General features: G+C 38.1%; 1 protein-coding gene and 1 pseudogene across 4 annotated transcripts in view; one reads left to right on the top strand and one right to left on the bottom strand.

The window, feature by feature from the left end:
• The window catches only part of ELOVL6 (ELOVL fatty acid elongase 6), a 113,964-nt gene that overhangs the window by 9,752 nt on the left and 86,768 nt on the right, over positions 1–17,444 (bottom strand). The window lies entirely within an intron of this gene.
• On the top strand, positions 4,672–4,791 carry LOC111740747 (annotated as a pseudogene).

Raw genomic sequence — 17,444 nt, 5'->3', positions numbered from 1 at the left:
CTCATGAAGAACTCTGGTGGTGTCTGTGTTTCAGCTTGAGAACTATACTTTGAGAATAAGACAGAGTTGGCTGAAAATTCTGGGAATTATCTCAGTTTTGTCCTATGTCCAATCATTCTCCATGTCCCCCGGCTTTATTTCTGGAATATCTCTGTTTATTTGTTTCAGCCAACTCCTCCTCAGGCCTCCATGGCCTCTCTTAGGCGTCCTACAGAAGCCTCTAAACAATTGTCTTTGGTTATGCCTTTCTACTTTAATCCATCTTTCTTACAGAAGCCAGAAGCAGCTTCTTTCAAGGCTTAGCTTTACTGTCATTTCGTCCAGGAAGTCCATCCAGGCTCACTGTTTTGAGCTCCTCCAAACCATGTGCTAACACTGCTTAAGTACTGTTCTTCAATGCCTGGTCACGTGTCTGCCACCAGATAGGCGCAGGTACTCAAGGATGGCTGAAAGGGTGAAAGATCGTTGAGAAATAAACTGACATGAAATTATTACCAAGGAACTGACAAGGAAGGTGGAGAGCTCTGGAATGTGTTGAGCTCACTGATGTAACCTCAAGTGTGACAGGACTTGGCAACTGTAATGAGTGGCCTTCACCGTGAAGTAAATTCCTTAGGCGTATGTGTTTGCCCACTTTTTTTTCTGGCAGCATGTCCTCGTAGGTTTTAGAAATCACTTAAGAGATACACTAGTGAACAACTATCGAAATGATGAGCAGCCTCACCAAATTAGGAAATAGGAGCTTTTGTTTCTCTTCAGAGGCACCATCTTTTAGTTAAAATGTCTTAGAGCTGTTCCAGAACAAGTCATTTTACTAGGCTACCCTGTCCATAAACATGCATCCACCACTAGAACTAAAAGTAAACTTTGCATAGAACCAAGGTAATGAAGTTGATTTCCTAGCAACTGTCTATTAAGTTGGGGCTTTGTTAAGTAGCTTCTCTAATGACATATATCTTACATTAAATGAAGTTACTCTTTCCAACATGCTTAATGACCCTGCATAGGATTATGGGTGTCACTGCATAGTTGTAGATCTTATTTAATCCTGCAGTGGCTTCCTACTGCACTTCAAGGCTTTAATTTTTAATGGTCCCTCTCTCCAGCAGCTCTGCCCCTACCTCCTACGGTTCTTTTCCTGCTCCCTGTGAGCCAATCATTTCAGCACTGTCACATCTGATCAGTTTTCTGTCTCAGGATCTCTGCATATATTTCCTCCTCTCAGGGAGTGTTCCTCCCGTGTTGACTCCAAGGCTATCTCCTTCTCCCTTCCTTATCTTAAAGAAATGTCTCCTCCTGATAGAATGGCCTAAGTCTTTTCAGTCAACAATCTGTCATAATTTGGGAATAGGGAGTTGAATCATTGGCGAAATCAGGTAATGGAGATTCTTCTGTCTTATCTGAATTTATTTTTTATGTTTTATATTTACCTCACCAGATAATGGCTAAATTATAACATGAAACCACCAGATTAAGGTTATGAGCATTTAGGGCACTTTAATTCCCCACTGTGGAAGGTAGCATGGAAGTGTGAACGTGGCATCTCCACCAAGCATATATAGCTGGCATGGTTGGCTGCCTGTTCAAGAGTCAAAGTCTCTTCCTCCTTCTCCATATTAAAAGAATTCTGATTTAGTTCTGGTTCTCCCAACACCTTCCCAAGGAAGGTAAACTCATCTTCAATTTAGGAGTAAATCTTAATCGCCTAATCAAATTTTAGTAATCCCATTTCCCTTACAATGATTTGTGATGGTAGACACTGACCCAAGACTTCTTGTTGAGATAAAGCTTCCTTACAGTATAAGCCATTTAGAGTTCTATTTCTTATTATTTGCAGCCCAAAGTGAGACACAAGGCACAAGATTTGATATTCAATAGACTTTTGAACACTAGTTAACATTTGAACACTAGACACTAGACAACATTTTGTGGCTATTGAATGCATCTAGTTGTAGAAATGGCTGGTGATAGTACATCTACTTAGTATATCACTTACCTGCTTTTCAGAGACCAGTGGGAGATATGTCAATGACTTTTATACACAGAAAAAGAAACACACAAATGACACACGTTCAATATGTATCAGTCTCCTCTCATTAGCCCCAGATCAATGATTTTTCTGAACCATCAGTACAGTTTACAGAGCATGCCTCTCCCTGTTCACTGCAGCCCACCATACCCAGGAAGCAGAGCCCTTCCCTCTACTACGTTTTGCTGCTAAGCCGCATGTTTCACACACGATCAGAGTAAATCCAAGAAAAGTACTTTTGGAATAGTTACTATTTTTTCATCTTCTTCAGTCACAAAAATCATTGTTCTTTAGCTATACCCAATTTCTTAAGTATTGGCACAGTTTAACTTATTCTTTCAATTGTTAGAGATTTATTGGCACTGTCCTAGATGCTCAGGTGACAAGAATCAATAAGCCAACTCTGCTGTTGGTGGTAGTGGTAGTCCTGGAAGACTTCAGAGGAAGTGCCATTTAAGTTAGGGACAAATAGGTATTCAACTGTGAGGGTTAGGGTGTGAGGAGGTCTTTCTGAGCATCGTAGACTAGGTATCGTGGTGACTCACAATATTGCTGTCAATAAGAATATAGCACATATCATTGTCCCATATCTGGACATAAGCTTCACTCCCTCAATTCTGAACAATAAAGCTGACTCAGAACAGAAGATAGTGTATTTCTCAGGGAAACTGTCAGTGCCAGCCATTGACCCTATGTGTCTTCTTTGGGCAAAGGCGCTTTGTTGGGATGTGACAATGCTACTGCTGGGAAAAGCCATCGGTGAGCTGCATGGCCAATGGAATAATTGTTATTTGTGGGAAGTCAGTAGCTCTGTCCCTTGCACATCTCAGCCACTGCACACTTTGGAACCTTGTGGCTTTTTATTATAACTGAGTGCAGGGCCCTTAGACTGTGATGCCTTACCAAAATGTACTTTAAGGGCTGGGGGTGGGGTGGGGCAGGGTGACTTGTTTTTCCTCCTTAAGTTATATCATCTTGAGAGACACTGTGATGCAAGAGACAAATATGCAGCTTACGTCCTGCTACCCCCAGTCCGTCCTTATACTCATGGCAATACTCGTGGCTAATCAATCCTGACACTCTTTTTGGCCATGCCTGGATACAGCATTGAAGTTCTTGACCACTTTAAGCCACTACCAATAAAATAGAGCTGCAAATGCCAATCACGGTGTGCTTGCTTACTAGTTTCATAAATGAGCAAATTACTTAACCTCTCTTAGTCTTTCTTCACCTCAAATGATAATCATATCTAACTTGCAAATTACTTCTATAAATTTTGCAAGACAATATTATGTAAGTATTTAATTAGCATAGAGCCTCCAATACATAGGTGCTGAATATAAGTTATTAATATTTTATTACTATTTGTTGTCATTACTATTGCTTCTTTACTTGGTCTATCCTTCAGTGCTGATAGTCACTTTACCTTTCTCATCTCCTTGTGTCAGGCAGGAGAGGTAAAAGCTAATCAACCCTACTTAAAAGCCTAGGAAACTGATACACAGAGAATTTGATTTCACTGAAGATTATTCATGTCATTAAGTGTTTTATTGTTAAATGTTTTATTTCATGAGCCAATTTTTCACAAAATAAGTGACAGCTACCAAAAGTTCATAATAGGATATGAAATGAGTATTTTCCATAGAACGTCTTGAAGGAGAGACTGTATAAAAAAGATCTGGTTCATATGAAATTTATCTTTCAGTCAGATGATAAAGATTATTCTAATTCTAGGGGCTCAAAGAGGCTGAGTCTGGGCCATTATATTTAATGAGGGCAGATGACTACTCTATCACATGCATTTTGTCAGTTGTAAGGTCACACCAGCATCCTTCTTTTTTGAAAAAATGTGTCATTTTTCTTGTCAAAGCCTAGTTTCGATGGTAACAGTTAATGGAATAGGAGAGAGCTCAGTAAAGGGAACAGTGGATGTCTCTGCCCGCCTTCAGCTACGTTAGGCACCACGCAGCAAGACGGTCTGAAGTAAACCAAGGCCTTGAGTAGCCGAGCTGCTTCTTCTCAAATTAATGTTCTGGATTTCTGGTCTAGATGAAGACTGTTTTTTCATCATTAGCTATTTGCCATGCCATGTATGTACTCAAAGAGGTGCCAACAATGCACACTGAACTGTTAGTTGTGATATTCTGGGGATGGGGGAGGGAAACTTCTAGTTTGTACTATATACATTTCTGCACTGTTTGACTATTGTAAAGTAAGTATGTATTAGATTGACAATTCAAAAAATATGTATTTTAATAGGTGACTAGCTACAGTTGATAGATAATAAACAATCACAACAATGCCTGCATGCAAGGCTTTACCACACTGGTACTGGGACGGGTGGAAGAGACGGAGCCATTTTTAAATCAACACTTATGTCATCAATATCCACCAAGTGTCAGATATCATAGAACTCATTGGGGCAGGGAGAGAATCTCTACAGTTGACTGCAGAAGACAATAAACATGTAAATAAGCAAATGTAAATATATAATATAAATAAATTCAAATTCTGACACATATGATTCATGGTGGTGACAGATTACTGGGAGAACATTTGTGTGTTTAAGGCTGGGAGTCTCCTTTCAACACACCATGTGCTACACAGATGTTGGGAGACCTAGAGTAAAAGTCTGCAAAAGAGTCTACGGCCATGCCACCCTGAACAAGCCCGATCCCGTCTGATCTTGGAAGCTAAGCAGGGTTGGGCCTGGTTAGTACTTGGATGGGAGACCACCTAGGAAGACCAGGTTATTTTTTACACTGTAGACGTAAAAATAAAAAATAAGGGATTGTAAGGGACTGTAAGCTGATGAGATCCTTGCAATCTGTGAGGTCAATCGAGGGTTGCCTCTCTTAAAAAAAAAAAAAAAAGTCTGTCTGGTAAACAAGTTCTCACTTTCAGGTGGTAGTCACTCCTCCCCCCGCCCCCTCCTTTTATAGGTATAACTATTGGAAGCCTATGAGAGACATGGCTACTTTCCTTTCAAGCCCAGGCTCTTACCATGAGGTCTGACCATTTATCAACTTCAGAAAAGGTTGAAGGACTGTATTCTAGCTTTCCAATTTTACGGCCATCTGGAAGTCAAAGTGGAATATCTCAGTAACGACTATAAGATTTCTAGAATTCTGCCTTGGAAATAAAGAGTCTTAGGTATAAACCATCCATAATACTTTCAATTATTTTAATATGAACACCAATGGTTGATAAAACTGCTTTTACGTTGTTCCTTTATTGGCCCTCAATTTAAATGCGAGGTATTTTGGAATCAAAACCAAGTCTTCCGAAGAATCTTTCGTCTAAAGTACCAACCACTCCAAGCCCCCAACCCTGCTAACTCAATAACCAACGGTGCTATTAGTTACTTCCAGGACTGGACAATTAAATTGTTTTATTACACTTATATCCTATAAATAGAAAAACAAAAACAAAAGTTGTGAGATTTTGTCAGTTGTTAAGATATGGCAACACCTGATCCAACAGTAGCAACTCTTAATAAACGTAGGCGAGGTCACTGATTTTTCTGGTAACAAAACTTGAACTGCCATTTGTTTTAGACTTTGACAGTTTCCAGAGTAGGAAGAATAGGCAACAATCCCAGAACAGGTTAAACAAATTAAACGAGACCCAAAAAACCCACTCTAATGCCTCTAGACTAGGATTACAGTGTTTGCAATACCGAATAATGCATCTCCACGCCAGTATCACATCTCTACAGAGTGTGACCCAACTTCTAAAACATTTTCGCACCTAATGGCAGGCATCTTTAATAGATAATGTCTACTTTAATTTGGCCTAGTATCTGGTCTTTGCCAAAAACACATTTTTAATAATAATAATATGACGAATAATCAAAGTGTGGATTTTTCTGTCCTATAAATCAGCATTTAAATGGGGAAATAGATTGTAGTAATCTGGTAATTTACTTCCTCTATTCTTCCACTAACAATTCAGAGTGTTCAATTTCACATTCCCTGACAAACAGAAGGTGGGCGTGTACTGTGACTGCTCTCTCCACTCACCACCAATCACCTTGGTAAGTCAGAAAACTTCAGTCTAAAATAGATGTTCTTATTGAATATTTGGTAAAATGGGTTGGCTTCGATTCACTTTCTGATGCATCAGTTTATTCTCTTAACTTGTGTGGTCACCCTGACTCTCAGACCGTGCAATGCCAGCTTCAATTTTGGCCCACAAGTACTTGACTCCATGCAAGTATTATGGTTATTTCACATTAAAATAACTTTGTGGAGTTCTGATATTATGAAACTTGATTCTCACACCTTCATTGCACAGTGTTACCCTGGTCATATAAATAAAAAAATAGGCATGGAGAGAGAGGTCAGGGGACTGGCTCTTGGACACAGTTACTAAGTTCTTCTGATTATAGCTCTAGTGCTTTGCCTTTCACCCAGTGCTGAGCCCGAACTGTCACCAGGCTTTCATTTAGAATAGTGGTTTTCGACCTGACTAGATATACAACCACCAAGAAGCATTAAAATAATTCCATTGCCTAGGACCCATCTCATAGCATTTGACTCAGAACCTCACGTGTGTAAGAAATCTATGGGTCCTAGTTCTGCGTTAGGGACACCCTGGAGACTTCACCCTCCAAGATGCTTTCCTGCTGTCCTCCCCTTCCCCCCATCTCCATGAATCTTTGGATGAAGTTGCTCACGTAATTGAAGAATGTTTCCTGTCTATGCATCACTGCTGTCCTAGATGAGAACCCTTGTTCCTGAATTTTAAGTCAGAGTTCTGCTAAATTTTACAAAATTAATTTCTTCTAGTGGGTGTGCTTTCTTCCTTTTCCTTATCTTCTTTATTCAACCACTGATGGGATGCCATCTAGTACATTCCTGGGCCAGTGGAGACCTGTCCATGACTAAGGCATTATTGGCTTTCGACTATCTATGGAAAGAACAATGTGCTGGTTTCTGAACTTCTATAATGAGAAGAAAGACATAAAGTACTATCATTAGTAACCCCAATTAAATGTTGCAGAAAATCAAAATAGGGGAGTGGTAGGAACTGAAAAGCACCTGAAAATAAATATGGGCAATAGTAAAGATTAATGTTGAAGCCAAAAAACTCACCAGGATCATAAAAGTGGTTAGTCATCTTGTCTCGACAGAAAACTTTGTTCCTTTGAGAAAACTTTTAATATCTTTTGAAATATTACCAAATTATTAGGACAGCGACGATTCCAGGGCAATTCCAGGGCAACTTAGTTAAGACTGTACAGTGGAATTAATAGGACAATGCTATTAGTCTTGTCCTATTAATTCCACTGTACAGTCTTAACTAAGTTTCACAGCTGTAGGAAGGAAAAACTTTTTTTCCCTCCTGAGAGCTGATTAATAAAAATTTCATTGGGAGACTACCTGAATCATGATATATAACATTATCTGTATAAACAGCCTCTCCCCAACCCAATCCAACCAACCAACCAAAAAACAAAGCAAAATAAAATAAAAAGAGAAAAAATAAAAAGGGAAGGAGAGAGGGAGGAAGAAAGGGGAAAAAGTCATTATGAATCTCAGTTTTCCACATCCTTCCATTTGGGGCTAGCAACGTCCTTTAGGATTCCAGCCCTAAACTTTTTTGGGCTCATATTATACAAAAAGGAGGAAACATAGTCATAAATTTCTGCTCTTCATATGCCCTTTAGGCTTATTAACCTAAAAATCCATTAGATAAACTTTTGCAACCTTTTAAAGAAGCACGTTGTTATTTTTTCTGAAATTTTCATAGCTGTTCACAGTAAGTGAATTATTATAATCATAAGACATACCAAAGAAAGTAAATCTGAACAATATTCATTTCACAAATATTAAGTATAAATGCCTACTCGGTGATAGGCCCGGGGCCATATATCGTTCCTATTAAAAACAGTTTATTTTTTAAAGAGATCACTCAAATACTACCACTCAAAAGAGATGGTAGAAAAAGAAAAGATATTCCTTCCTAAATCATATTTTTTGTTAATGGTTTTTAAAGATAGAGATGAGACAGACCTCCAGGGACATTTCTTGGGGATTTCCCAAAGAATTACAGGGCCTCTGGCAGGTGAACTTTATGATGTGGTAAGTGGAGAGTCAGTCTCCCCATTATCCAGGTCCTTTGCATCTGAAGTACAGTAGTTCTCAAATGAGATCAATTCACCACCACCACCACCATCATCATGAAATTAGAGCGAAGGACAGACAGATAGCTATCTTGACTGAAGTCCTCCCATGACAGCTATTGACTTGCTAGAGAGTGCCTGACTCCGTAGCTGACCAGAGATCTCAGAACACTGAGTCTGCAGGCAAAAAAGTGGCAGCTGTAAAAATCTTTTGTAGTGTTATTCCTAGAAATCATTGAGAATTTATCGTCCAGGTGAAACTCAATATTAAGCTCTTCTACTGCAAAGTGTTCATAGATGGTGCTCAGATGGGTCACACTTCAAATGTGTCACACTGGCAGTGGATGGCAGTGACTATGTCACAGAGTTCATCTGCTCCTCAAAAAAAAAAAAAAAAAAATTCCTAACAAAACCCCTAGCAACACTTGCAATCTCTGAACTTGTAGCCAATTCAGATTTCCCTATCTTAAAATCACCAAGATGCCAGCTTGGCTATCCTGACATTTGTGAATATCCTTCATTTCAAGAACTTCTTTTTGCTCAAAGGAAACCTAAGAATTTTCTCTCTCCTGCACCTCAATGCCCAAATTGAAGCTTCCCATAGTCCTGTATAATGAGGCAACAGGAACTCATTGCCCCACTTTAATCACAAAATGATTCCGAAAACAAAAATCATAGCATTGATAAGCACATTTTTAATACATTTATGTATACCAGGTCTAATTAAAGAAAAGAAATTCACTCTTTTTAAAATTCTTCATTAGATCTTGGCTTGCTTCCTGTTTCCATTTTTGTTTGTTTTTGAATAGAGAATTCAAACAGGACAACTTTCTTATCTACTAGCAGCAAAAAGTGGAGATGACCGAAATGACTGCCTTTAATTACTGTGTGTATAGATATATAATTTCATCTATCTTGACCCGATTAAACCAGGCAAGCACATCCCTCAGTAAGACTATTTCAGTAGAAAGGACTTAATAAGATGTTAATCATTAATAAAATATATGCTATCCGTTGAAATAATACATGTGAAAATATTTCCAGTAACTAAGGTATCCTCCAGAAGTTTAAGGTATTATCACAGAGGCAGTCTGGTGTTAGGCAAAGAAAATTTGGCAGCTAGATTCCTAATCCTGTCTCCTTCACTTAGCGAGTGCTTTCGGGCATGTTTCATAACTCTTCTCACTCACTTTGTAAAATGGAGACAGCATTGTCTAATATTCTGCCTACATTACAGGTTGTCATGAGGATCACATAAAATGATGAATGTCAAAATTATTCACTTGACAACATTATTGATACCACCACAATCTCTCTTTTACCAACAAATCTTTTCCTGACTACATCATTTTCATTTATAATACAAATTTCTGTCTAAGCAAACATACTCATAGTAACTGTAGTCTGTGAATTTTAAGAGCTAGGAACATGCTTAAACTCTACCTGTTTTGCTTATTTTTGTGCTTCTCTTTCTTCCTCACATAGAAAATTTTAAGGTCAATTAGTTCGATTTTGATGACAACATTCCGGTAACTTTCAAGAAGACATCTATATATACATTTGTCTCAGTAAGAAATCGTATCTGACTACTAACAGATTAACAATTGAAAACAACAATGTCAACCACAAAAATACAGAAGCATTAAAGCCCATTCAATCACTTCGTTGGGACCAAAAGTTCATGGAAATATTTCCATCGCTTATATTTCCACACCACATGTGCTACCAAGTTCACAAGAGCTGAGAGTTAGTAGACTTTGTACTTGCTCTGGCCTGGCATTCTCGTAGGATAAGATTGACAGAATTACCTTGGACTCTATGCACTTATGAATAATAAGAATTCGATGGGTATTTTTGTTCTAAGACAGTTAGGACTATGAGTAGAATTGGATAATAAAAACAAGGTTTCAAAAAGTCTGGAGACCTTGCTTTCTATTCATGCCCAGGCTATTCAACTTTCCAAAATGGCCTCATCATGCATAGCTCAACCTTCCAGGCCTCTATAAATTTCTTCAGGGGAGAACATCTTCTTGCTTCATTATCAAATGTGCGTGTGTTGAGTACTCCCTCCACCCTCAGCCCCTGACTTCCCAGCCATTCTATTAAAGAGGATGGGGCCCTTGAAGTTTTAGGGCTTTTCTCTTTTCTAGAGGAGAAAATAGTTTCCATCTGATGACTGAGAGCGGAAATGAAAAGATATGGTCTAGAACACAAGTGGAAGTTAGTTGGTTTGTGTTTGGCCTTTCTGAGTTCACTTTCTAGCCTCCTCCTTTGTCCTTGTCCCTTTTCTTTGCCATTATCCACAGCCCTCAAAACTTTGGGTTTCTAAACACAGAGTCTTCTGCTTCTCCATCTCTTCAGGAAATTTCCATAATTTCTCAATTAGACATCAGAAGACAAACACAATCGAAGGAAGAATGACTGAAACTCCTTTACTCTTCCTGGAGTGTTAGGTAAATTTTCAACTGACAGAACTGTAGATAATCTTGGCCTCTAAAGAATTCCGGACAGAGAAGGGCCGGGAGTTTTTAATCATTCATTCATTCATTCATTCATTCATTCAACCAATTATTTCCTATGTGTTTTATATGTGCCAGGAGCTATTTTGGGTGGAGAGGCCTAAAAGTTTAGGACCTGGAGAACTGTAGAAAGAATGTGGGTGAGACATTAGGTAATGGGGATATAGATAGGTCTTATATTTCTTGAAGCTTGGTTTTAAGCAGGGAGAGAGGTGCTATGTTAGGAAATTAATAATATATGAGATGATGATAAGGAGGAGAGGGAGTGCTGGGTGCGGATGAGGCTTGCTGTTTTATACATGTCATATCAGAAACGTGATGACATCTGAGCAAAGACCTGAAGGAAGTGATGGTGTGAACCCTGTGATTGTTCCCCATCCCATTGCCCTGGCCTCTACTGGATCCCTACCTAGGTCAAGTTGTGCCCTATTCTTTTGTTTCTTGGAGCTTGAACTGCAACTGACCCACTAAGTCCCTTATGTCATCAAAAGCTTTATGTCTATGAGTTCTGTCTCCAGAGTAGAGTAAAATCAGAGAAGTAGACTCAAGCCCAAATCTTATATTGTCGCATCTTTATTACTTTGGGAACAAATTTACCTAAACCAAGAAAGTACTAGAAGGGCCTTAGATGTTTTCTTGTCCAAACTCCTATATTCTGAGCAATCACGTCAGTAACAACAAATATGTGGATTTCCCAATTAACGACTTCTAAAATATTGGAACCAAAGACAAATCAAAAAGTCCAAACCTAGGTGACATGTGACTTTGGTAAAAATGTTAAAATGACCTCTTGAAATAAATCAAAGTTTCCAACAATAAAGAGATAATAGAATGAAACCCAACTCGATCAAAATTCTTCCAGACATGGCGGTGCTGCATGAAAGTACTGCGGCATAGAGATAGCAATATGGACTAAGTGGAGCAGAAAACTCAGCACCAGTATCACACAGTCAGAGCCAGCAGCAGCACTGGATAGAGCTGAAGAAATTGCCTGATAATGGCTCAGCACCTGAAACTATAAATTGAATCTATTTATAAGTAAAGATGAAGAATTAGTGACGATCACTGAAGAAAAGAGAAATGAACATTAGTACAAATGTCGGAGACAAGAATGCTATGAATCACGAGAATATGAAGATGAAATCAGAATGCTTCTCTGTAATTTATTGTATGTGACTATATACAATAAGCTGTATAAAGGTTTCATTACAGAATATAATGAATTCAACCACTATCCACTCACCTCTTTAGCAGCTCCACAGAAATCTCAAATTAAGAAACCCTTCAGGTATTGTTATATGTAAATTTTTGAACTAGCAAGCCTTACTTGAGAATTGAGACAAGAATCCAGTACCCAATATGAGCAAAATCAGAGAGCACAGATATCCCTTTAGATATTTCTGATTTCATCAGATTGTTTCTATCTGGGTTTATTCATTTAAAAAATGTATTCTAGCTCTGGCTACCATCTTATCCTTCACAGTATGGATGTTCCTGTGACCCGCTGACAAATGCACAACTGCAGTAGGAAAAAAAGATGTTTTCTGAGACTTAATCCATCCAAACAGTTGGTTTTATTTCAAAAGTAGAAACTATTAAGCCACCCACCAGAACTGCTACAGTTAAGAAAAACTGACAATACCAAGTGACGATGGGGAGCAACCGGAATTTTCATATGTTGTTAGTAGGAGTGTAATTTGGTACAAACCCCTCAGAAAACTGTTTGGCAGAATCTAGTAAAGCTAAACCCTCCGACTGAGCCCTTCCTCTCCTAAGACACCCACATAATGTGCCCTAAAAAACAGGTATAAAAATGTTCACCTCAGCACTATTTATATCTCCAAAGAAGAAACAACCCAAAGATCTACCTAGAATAGAATGAAATAAACTATATAAACAAAGTATTATACAGGAATGAGGACAAAGGAACTACCACTACATGCAAAAACATGGCCGAATATAATGCTGAACGAATGAATTCAGACACACAACAGTATATATTGTATGGTTCTGTTCATATGAAGTTCAAATACAGGCAAAATTAATCCTCATCAGAGTCAGAGTAGTAGTGACCTTGGGGGAGATAATAATTGGGAAGGGACACAGAGAGAAGCTTCTGAAGTGTTGGTGATGTTCTATAGCTTGATCTGGGTGGGGATTACATGAGTGAGTTCACTTTGTTAAAAATCATTGAGCTCTAAACTTAGGATTTGTGGATTTTTCTGTATATATAATATACTGCAAATAAAAAAAGTTTACCAAAAAAATTCTGTCTACTAGGTGCTAAGTTTTTTTTGGGCAGAAGTATTTTTTCTTTCCTTTAAGTTCAAGGGATTAAAAAAAGAGGAAAAGACAAGGAACCTATTGTTATGGAGCCAATATTCTAGTGTGTGGCAGGGAGACAAATACATAAAAAAATAGCTTAAAAATCAAACTGGGTGAGGTGATAATGGCTAGAGATGTGGAACAGGAAGATCTGCTGAGGTCAGAGCAGGCTCCTCAGGTGACATGTGCGCTGATGAGAATGAGCCAGTCCAGCCAAGACCTGGAGAAGAGCATACCAGGCAGAGGGATAGACAACTGCACAGCAGGACTGAGCTGGGCATGAGTGAAGGCTGAGGCAGGGAGGTTGGCAATAACCAGGGCTGGTGTCAAGTGATGGGCAGTGGGCAAGGACTAGATCTTGTAGGACCTGTGAGAATTTTATATGCTATTGTGGTAGTAATATTATTAGTTAATAATAAATAATCATAAAATTTTATTCTAATTGCAGTGTACAGGCGTTGCTGAATTTTAAGCAGGGGAGTGACATGTGATTTATGTTTTTAATAATTCAGGCTGCCATGTGGAGAATAGACTGTAATATAATAAGATATGGTATAATAATTAACACTAATAGTGAATAATATACAATTATGGTTAATGTATAATTATTAATTATATTAAACAATGATAATAATTTATCATTCTATGGTATAAGAAATCCACTAGGGAAGCTATCTATAAGGATATTCTATCCTTCATTTCCAAATGAGAGATGACAGTGGCTGATACATGGTAACAGTAGACATGAACAGAAAGAAGTAGACAGAGCTTGTGTTTATTTGGGCAGTGTAGCTGATTAGACATCCTGAAACACTATGTGGTGTTGCCAAATAGCAATAAAGGAGACTAAGATTTTTGGCTTGATTAAAGGGTGGATAATGATACTAGGTACTAAGATCAATAGGAACTGACTTAACTATTACTATACTTGCATGTTAATTAATTAATTAATTAAGTCATAGTGGGGCATGGGTAGAGAGGAAACCCAGAGTTCTGTTTTGACGTGATAGATATGCGATATCTATCAGACATCCAAGTGAAGATAAAGTAGCTTTTGGATAAAGGGACATTTGGAGTTTAGGGAAGAGATAATGTTTGGAAACTTCAATTTGGAAGTCATCTGATATTTAAACGTGGCTTAAGGAGATGAGATCATTTAGGGAGAGAATGTAAATAGGAGAGAAGGGACCACCTAATTGGGCCCTAAGACACTTCAACTTTTGGAGGTCAGATAAGAGGATGTAGAAGTGGACATTGTTGCGGGAGTTGTGAGGACACTATTATAAGGTCTGTAAAAGAGGTAAACAGAGTGCTCATGCGGGTATTTGAGAACCTTTAACAAAGGACTTACAGAGCTGACCTGAATAGAGGGTGAAATCAAAGATTACTCCATGTATTAGGCCTTGTGAATAGAAGGTAAACAGACTGGAGAGTTTGATGAGTTTTATATAAAAAACAGTAATTTAATAAAAGCATATATACTTTAGAAAATTCAGGAAGTAGGAAAAATCAATCATGATCTTATATAACAACATATTACGACTATTAACATTTTTATTATCTCCCAGTCTTTCTCATTTTCTATTCATGGATGAGCTTAGAGTACCTAAGTAGTACAGCCTACGTAGGTACATTGCTTATTTTTCATTAGCAATTCGTCCATGTTCCTGAATAGTCTTCATGAACCCCCTAGTTCATATCTGCATAATATTTCACCAAATCCTTTCACTCCCCTCCTTTTACATTTCTCTCTAGATTGCTTTTGATTTCTTTTAAGTGTAAATAGTGTTGCCATAAACATAATTATACGTGATGTCTTTCCTTGGAATAGGTCCCAAGCCATGGAATTACTGAGCTAAAGAACTGGTTAAGAACATAAAATTGTTTCAAATCCTGCTGAATTTGAGCCAAGACTGATCGGGACATCCAAGAAAGAAAATGCACACTGATATGGAAGAGACACTCAAGAGATTTGGCAAATTATATGTGCATATGAGTGGAGGGATGTGGGGTGGGAGAGCCAGAATCATGGAGACATTTCCCCCACAGAAAGTCATAGAAGAGGCATGAGACGTTGTTTGAGGGATTGCTGTCCTCTCCCACTCCGTGGACATGGATCGAGGCCAACCAGGAAGTCGTTTGACCAGGAAGCTGATTGACCAGGAAGTCGATTGAAATATGATGCCCTCGAGTGAAAGGTTACCAGAACACTGATAGGATCTCAAGTGCAAACACCAGGTTAACCGTCCATGTGTTGGAGAAAATGGCTGTAGAAAGGTCAGAAGCACAATAAGAAATGCATGAGTAAGAATCGAGTATGCCGCAGTTGGCCAGTGTCACATTCTGATTCCTCTGCAGAGCAGCTCACCACGCACTCGACCTATTGAACACCTCTCGAAAGTCTTCGGTTGTTCATTAGTAGGGATTGTTGGTGTAGGGAGTATCCCTGGACTTAGGGGTGGAGCGAGAGTGGTGTCTAAGAGGCATATAACCCCCTGACATTACAGAAATTTTAATTACTATAAACCATGGAGGTTGGTAAGAATGCTGATTTACAGGCTCTACCACTAGAGGCTCTAATTGAATTGGGGGAAGACTCAGAAATAAAATTTTTAATTGAGATTCCAAACGTTTTGGTGCACATGGTCCACAATTTGAGAAACTCAGCAAAGGTTTTCTTCTCTCCCTGGCTCATGAGATCATCTTTCCCTCTTATGTAAGCCACTCACAAAGTCTTCCTGGAGTTAGCACCTTTCATTTTGACCTTCCCAGTTATGTAAGCAGCATGGTTTTGAGCAAAGAATATGGATAAATCCAATTCTGTCACCTATAAACTGTGTGCCCATAGGTAAATGTATTAATTACTCTAAACATCAGTTTCTTCATCTGCAAAATAGGGACATAGTTGCATTTTATATGGATTTGGATCATGACATTTTAAAATATCGCTATATAAGTATTAATAAGGATGTGCTTAACATGTAAAATATGAATCCCTACATCTAAAATATACTCAAGAATCACATAACTTCAAAGCTGATGGCCCAACTGATTTAACTTTTATAATACTACCTGCCACATGATGGTGCCACATTAGTTGGAGGAAGAAATACACATATCACTAGTCATGATCTGAACTACTCTGTTTAGCTGCCTCACAAATCCTAAGGGCTGTTACTTTAACAATCACTGTTGGTAAATTGTAACCATGCCATTCAAGTATTTATTAAGTGTGAGTGCTAGTAGTAAAACAGAGAAACGTGTCAGAAATCAACTTTCAAAAGAAGGAACAAAAGTTACATATGATAAAACGTGACTATGAGATATGTATTTATTCCTTGTGTTTAAAATTATTCCTATCGGAAAACTGATTTTGAATTATGAATGTTCTTAAATGTTTAAGTATTTTTAAATATTCAAGGAACTCATCCATCTCAAAAAGTGTGACCTTCCTGTAATAGTATTTTCTTCACAGGTGTGTTACAAGAATAATATACAGGTTATTAGCTTTGGAAATTTAGACTGAAACCTAAAATTTCTTCTCTCTTTTCAATAGAGTGGACCTGTTCATGTTAAATAAAGAGTAAATTTTAAAAAAAATTGGAAAATGCAGTTTTCAGAACAATAAACATTTCCCATTCAATCTTGAGCTAATTCCTGTTCCCCTCCCCCGGCAAAGGCTTTCAGGAATTACTGAAAGCTCCCAAGGAAGCCTGATTAAAATCTTCAGCTCTCGGATTACTACGGCAGCCTAAGAGTGGATATTAAGTCTGATTTTCTCCCTCCTTTATTTTCTGTGGTTTTGACCAGATGATTCTCTACTTTGCCTTCTACTGGTCAAAGCAAATGGATGACTTCTAAGAAAACTCCTCCCTTAGAAATATTTTTTATAAAATTCAGTAACTTGTTTTTGCACCTTGGCTCACATTTCTTTCCTACTACAAGACCAGGGTTATCTGAATAGCCTGAAAACTTGGCAGTCCTACGGGGTAATTATTCTCATTTTGGACTTGATCCAAGACAGCAAACAATAAAAGACTTCCGGAAGGTTTGCAAGTCCAGCTGTCTCTGACATTCCTCTCCTCATTCTGCAAAAATACTTGAGTGAGTCTCTTAATGTGCACTTGTCATTAATGTCACAGCAGAGAAATCCACCCTTACCTTGTCTATCCAGTTACTTAAACTATATCAAGAAATAATAATATAAAACTTATGGTGGGTTGAAAGAGTTAATTTTTAAAAAATAGCTCCTATTTTCTGGTTCGTTTTCAGTACAAAGTAATTCTGATCAAAGTGATTTCTGGTAGCTTTGTTTAGTCAAAAAAATTTTCATTTTGTCCCTAACAATTAGTCATTTGGTTCTGTCTTTCTCTTCTTTGATCATTTTCTTGCCTTTTTGAATAAAGGTTACAAATACATGGTTTAGTTTATATTTTTAAAGAAT

This window comes from Pteropus vampyrus, unplaced genomic scaffold (genome assembly GCF_000151845.1).
Source record: "Pteropus vampyrus isolate Shadow unplaced genomic scaffold, Pvam_2.0 Scaffold67, whole genome shotgun sequence".
NCBI classification, from domain to species: Eukaryota; Metazoa; Chordata; class Mammalia; order Chiroptera; family Pteropodidae; genus Pteropus; species Pteropus vampyrus.
This window is presented reverse-complemented; position numbering and strand designations above follow the sequence as displayed.